The sequence below is a fragment of the Ceratotherium simum genome, chromosome X (genome assembly GCF_057802395.1).
Source record: "Ceratotherium simum simum isolate JZ-2026a chromosome X, ASM5780239v1, whole genome shotgun sequence".
NCBI lineage: Eukaryota > Metazoa > Chordata > Mammalia > Perissodactyla > Rhinocerotidae > Ceratotherium > Ceratotherium simum.
The window spans coordinates 98,147,560-98,153,559 of record NC_141940.1 but is presented as its reverse complement, the minus strand read 5'-3'; positions in this window follow the sequence as shown (position 1 = coordinate 98,153,559).

The window sequence follows — 6,000 nt, the reverse complement described above, 5'->3', positions numbered from 1 at the left end:
TGTAGAAATTTCAGGTATACATCATTATACTTCTATTTCTGCATAGATTACATCATGTTCACCACCAAACAACCCATCACCACACACATGTACCGAATTATCCCTTTCACCCTCCTCCCTCCCTGCTTCCCCTCTGGTAACCACCAATCCAATCTCTGTCCCTATGTGTTTGTTTATTGTTGTTATTATCTACTACTTAATGAAGGAAATCATAGATTGTTTCTTTTGAAATACAACATAAATGTGGAAAGCAAAGCCATCAATAAGATAGTTTTTGAACCCAATGAACAATGATGATTAATTTCTAAGAAAGGTATTTAAGAAGGGATGTATCCTCCTTGAGCTCAGCAATAAACAAATGACATATAAAACGGGGCAGCTCTAAGGAGCTCTGCTCTGTCCCTCCAAGAGTAGATTGTCATTATGAAGGGAAGAGCACTGGAGTTCTGTCAACGTGGAGCTATAATCATACAGTTTACCTCAAAAATTCTTGTCTTCACATTGTATTCCCATTTGGTTGAGATCTGAAGGGATTATTCTTAAATAATAATTCCAATTTTTTTGTATCCCCAAATACATAAAAGTTTTATCTGTACTTCCCTATGTCCAATAGCCATAGCATAAATACAAGATCCCAATAACAGTTTTTCAAAAAGCATTTCTACGGTTTAACCTCTATACATGGTATTTCTTTTTAATAATTTATGTTTTTATTATAAATGTAATACTACTTGTAAAAAAAATCAAATGAGCATTTTCAGAGGTGAAATTCCACCTAATATGATTCAAAGACTGTCATGTAAAAGATGTTCAAAATCACTAACTATCAGGGAAATGCAAATCAAAACTACAATGAGATATCACTTCACGCCCGTCAGAATGGCTATAACTAACAAGACAGGAAACAACATGTGTTGGAGAGGATGTGGAGAGAAGGGAACTCTCATACACTGCTGGTGGGAGTGCAAACTGGTACAGCCACTATGGAAAACAGTATGGAGATTCCTCAAAAAATCAAGGATAGAACTACCATATGATCCAGCTATTCCACTGTTGGGTATTTATCCAAAGAACTTGAAAACACCAATTTGTAAAGGTACATGCACCCCTGTGTTCATTGCAGCGTTATTCACAATAGCCAAGACTTGGAAGCAACCTAAGTGTCCATCAAGGGACGAATGGATAAAGAAGATGTGGTATATATACACAATGGAATACCACTCAGCCATAAGAAACGATGAAATCCAGCCATTTGTGACAATATGGATGGACATTGAGGGTATAATGCAAAGTGAAATAAGTCAGAGGGAGAAGGTCAAATACCGTATGATTTCCTTCATTAAGTAGTAGATAATAACAACAATAAACAAACACATAGAGATAGAGATTGGATTGGTGGTTACCGGGGGGAAGGGGGAAGGGGGGAGGGAGGAGGGCGAAAGGGATAATTCGGTATATGTGTGTGGTGATGGGTTGTAATTAGTATTTTGGTGGTGAACGTGATGTAATCTATGCAGAAATAGAAGTACAATGATGTACACCTGAAATTTTTACAATGTTATGAACCAATGTTACTGCAATAAACAAAAAATTAGAAAAAAAAAGACTGTCATGTACATTTATCCTGATATTTTCCTATGAACGCTCTAATACATTTCATTATTATAGTCACAGAAGATTATGATTCTCTTCTGTAACTTGCTTTTATAAGTAAAAAATTATATATTATGTATTCTGTCTTGATGGACCTTTTGTTTTAACACAGTTAAATGTATCTGATATTTAAAAACTATATCATAGAATTCTATAGTATGGATATGCTAAAATTTATTTTATTGTTTGTCTTCCCCTGTAGAGTGCAAACTCCCTAAGGACAGCAACCTGGTTTGGTTTGGTCACAGCTATATCCCCAGTGCTTAGAAAAGTGCCTGGCAAATAGCGGGTGCTCAACCATTTTGTAGAATGAATGACTACATGGCAAAGCACGATGGATGAATATTTGTATTGCTTCCATTTTTCACTATTCCAATAATGAATTTTGTAATTAGTAATCTTATAGATATATTTTGTACATCTATTTATTTTTGTAGGGCAAATTCATAGAGGAGTAATTGCCAGGTCAAAAAAACAAAATTGAAGAACTTCAACCCCTCTCAAATTCCTCCCAACATGTTCAGGAAGTCCCCAGTGTGAAGGGAGGTGGCACTTGTATTTACAAATCCGGTCTTCCTAGCTATCACTTAGTGCTGCCACTGTGGTCTCACAAATGTAGTCCTGTTACTAAGTGGCATTGGCCTTTTCCTTCTTTTTAGCTTGTGCTGTTTGGGGAAGTTGTCTGAGTCTTTTATGTTTCCACCCCATGTTCTGAGAAATTCAAGTGTCATTCTGTTGAAATGAAGATAGTATTCTTTGTCCCTGCTAATTTCTTGTTATGCAAGATATATCGGTTACAAAACTTTATGCACCCAATATCTTTATGAAATTTTTTTCTAATCTAGATTATTTTAACATCTGCTTTCCCCCAAGTCTCAGGGGTCAATTCACATGGAAGAAAGGCGAAGGCCTGCATCATTCATTGCATGTCTCTATCAAGCTGTACTCAGAACACCCCTAACCCTCTGATGCTTACCAAGCCTCCTTAAACCAAATTTGCAAACCTCAGTTCTCTCCTCTCCGGTTGAATGCTTTCCTGAGTGGATTTTGCAAACATACCTTTAGCAGGCCAGGTCTTAGTCCTGTAGACGTTTCTGAATCCCAGGGTAAAAGTCATTTTGGGTGCTCAGGTAGGGACCCTGAAAACACACAGATATATAAGAAATATAGAAATTTAGATGAATGGACATGTGCTCAAATTTCATCTAAGCAAGTTCTCAAAACAATTCAAGGTTTTCCCCCCTTAAGTCCTAAAAATTTAATAGTTTAATCTTTTGGGTGGAGGGCTTCCTTGAAAAAATATTCTTCTTTTCTATTATAAATGCTATATATGATCATTTGGAAAGTTTGGGAAATAGAGTAGATATAAAAAAGAGGAAATAAAATCACCTATAACCCCACCACCCAGAGCTACCAGTGTGAAAATTTTGTAGACATTTTCTTCCACTTTCTTTTCTCTATGTTCTTACATAGTTGAGGTCATAGTGCATATACATTTTTCTACTGTTTTATTTTTTATTAATATTATAACAGAAATTTCCCTTTGTGACTAAAAAAGTTCTTCATATGCATACTTTCTAATAAATACAAGCTAGTCTCTTGTTTTGATGTAACATATATTGGGATTATGCATTTTAAAAGCCGTCCTCCAAGTTTACTCAGATGACAAGTAAATCATATTCAATTCCTCCTTTTTCTTCATTACTCAAATCCACTCAGTCCTGAGGGCTGTCTTCTGAACAGTTTCTTTTATCTGTCCCAGGAGTTTCAATCCCAGCTAGAGCATCTGGGGAGCTTTTAAAAAATACTGATTGCTGGGGCCCCACCCCAGACTGAGTCAGTCAGAATCTCTGGGGGATGGAGCCCAGGCATCCATAACTCTAAAGGCTCCCCAGCAGATTTTAATGCAGCCATAGTTAAGATGCACTGCTGTGGGCCCTCCTCCAGCTCCACTGCCCCTTTGCAAGGTCCAGCCCTCATCAGCTCCCAATTCTGCAACCTTTTTCTCTTTCTTTTGCAACTTCTATTCTTCATACTGCTTCCCAAATTACTTTCCTTAAGTACAGGTCAGATTATGTTACTCCCCTACTGAGAGACTCTTCACTGCTCCCTACTGCCTATACAAGGGAGTCTAACTTAGCCTGAGCAAGGCCCTCCTCCAGCACAGCCCAACATACATTCTGCATCCTTCCTACTCTAGGGCCTCTAGTGCACCTCACTACTCTTCTGAGTAAGCTTTCTGCTTTTGTTCATGCTGCTTTTGTTCATGATGTTCCTTAGCCTGTAATGATCTCCTCCATTCCTCAAAGACCACCATTATCGTATTCGTACTTCAAGATCCATTTCAAATATCACACAGTTCTTCAGTCAACAATCATCTACTGAGTGACTACTATGTACCATCCATTTGTTCAACATTTTTTTGAGTTGCTACTATATCTAGGTGCTGAGGATACAACAGTGAACAAAACAGACAAAAATACCAGCCCATGTAGAGCTTAGTGGGAGAAGTGGACAACAAAACAAGCACATGAATAAAAAAATGTTAGATATGTGCAATGCAGAGAAATAGAACATATAGTGACTGGGTGGCTATTTTCATCTGAAATGGCCTTTCTGAGGAGGTGACATCTACACTGAGATCTGAATGACAGGAAGGAAGGGACCAAACATTCAGAGTTTAGAGGGCAAAGAATTCTAAAGATAGGACCAGCCAGTGTGAAGGCTTTCAAGTGAAACGAAGTCTGATAGAAGAACAGAAAGAAGGCCAGGGCAGCTGAGGCCCAGGGGTAAAAGGAGAGTAACGGGAGAGGAAGTTGGAGCCAGCTCTTGTATGCTTTCTAAGTCAGAGTAAAGAGTTAAAATTCGATTCTTTGTGCAATGATGGGAAGCCCCTGGAGGGTTTTAAGCAAGAGAGTGACACGATATGATTTGTGTTTGAACAAGATTACTCTGGTTGCTGTGTGAACAACAGATTGAGGGGGTGACAGTAGGAGCAGGGACCAGGTAGGTGCTTTTGTGGCAGTACTGAAATATTGGGTGAACTTAAGGCAAATAAAAATAAAAAGCTCCCCTTGCTTTTAGGCAAAATATTAAAATTCTTATTATCATCTTATAGGACCTGGATGGACTGACCTCTCTGCAGCCTCCTGTACACCATCTTTGCCCCTCCTATTGAGCCTTGCTGACCTTCCGTCAGCTCCCCAAACGCACCATGCCTTCAGGCCACAGGGCCTTTGGAATTGCTGTGGTTATATGTTATTTGTGTGTGTGATAAAATACACATAACTTAACATTTACTATTTTAACCATTTTAAAGTATACAATTCAGTGGCATTAAGTACATTCACGATGTTGTACAACTATCATCACTATGTAGCTCCAGAACATTTTCATCACCTCAAGAGAAAACCTCATACCTATTAAGAGTCACTGTCCATTCCCCCTCCCCCAGCCCCAGGCAACCATTAATCTGCTTTCTGTCTATGGATTTGCCTGTTCTGGATACTTAATGCAAATGGAATAATACAATATTTGGTCTTTGTGTCTGGCTTCTTTCACTCAGTATAATGTTTCTAAGATTCATCCATATTGTAGCATGTGTCAGTACTTCATTCCTTTTTATGACTGAATAAGATTCCATTGTATGGATTTACAACATTTTTTTTATCCATTCATTAGCTGATAGACATTTCTTTAGGTTGTTTCCACCTTTCAGCTATTGTGACTAGTGCTGCTGTGAACATTCATGCACAAGTTTTTGTTTGAACACCTGTTTTCAATTATTTTGGGTATATACCTACCAGTGGAATTGCTGGGTGATATGGTAGCTGTGGTTATATTTTGAGGAACTAGAGATCAGTGAATCTTAAACATGTATTAGTTTCCTGTGGCTGTTATAATCAAGTACCACAAAATGGGTGGATTAAAACAACAGAAATTTATTCTCTCACAGTTCTGGAGGCCAGAAGTCTGAAATCAAAGTATCAGCAGGGCCATGCTCCCTCTGAGACTGGGTAGAATCCTTCCTTGCCTCTTCCTAGCTTCTAGCGGTGACTGTCAATCCCTGGCATTCCTTGGCTTGCAGCTGCATCATTCCAATCAGTCACATGGCCTTCTCCTTGCGTGTCTCTGTGTCTCGACATGGCCCTCTCCCCGTGTCTCTTCTTCTTTTAAAGATACCAGTCATACTGAATTAAGGGCTGACCCTACTCCAGTATGACCTCATCTTAAATAATTATATCTGCAACAAACCTATTTCCAAATAGGGTCACATTCTGAGGTTAGGACTTCAACATATATTTTGGGGGGACACAACTTAATCCATGACAAGCTGACAGACATTAC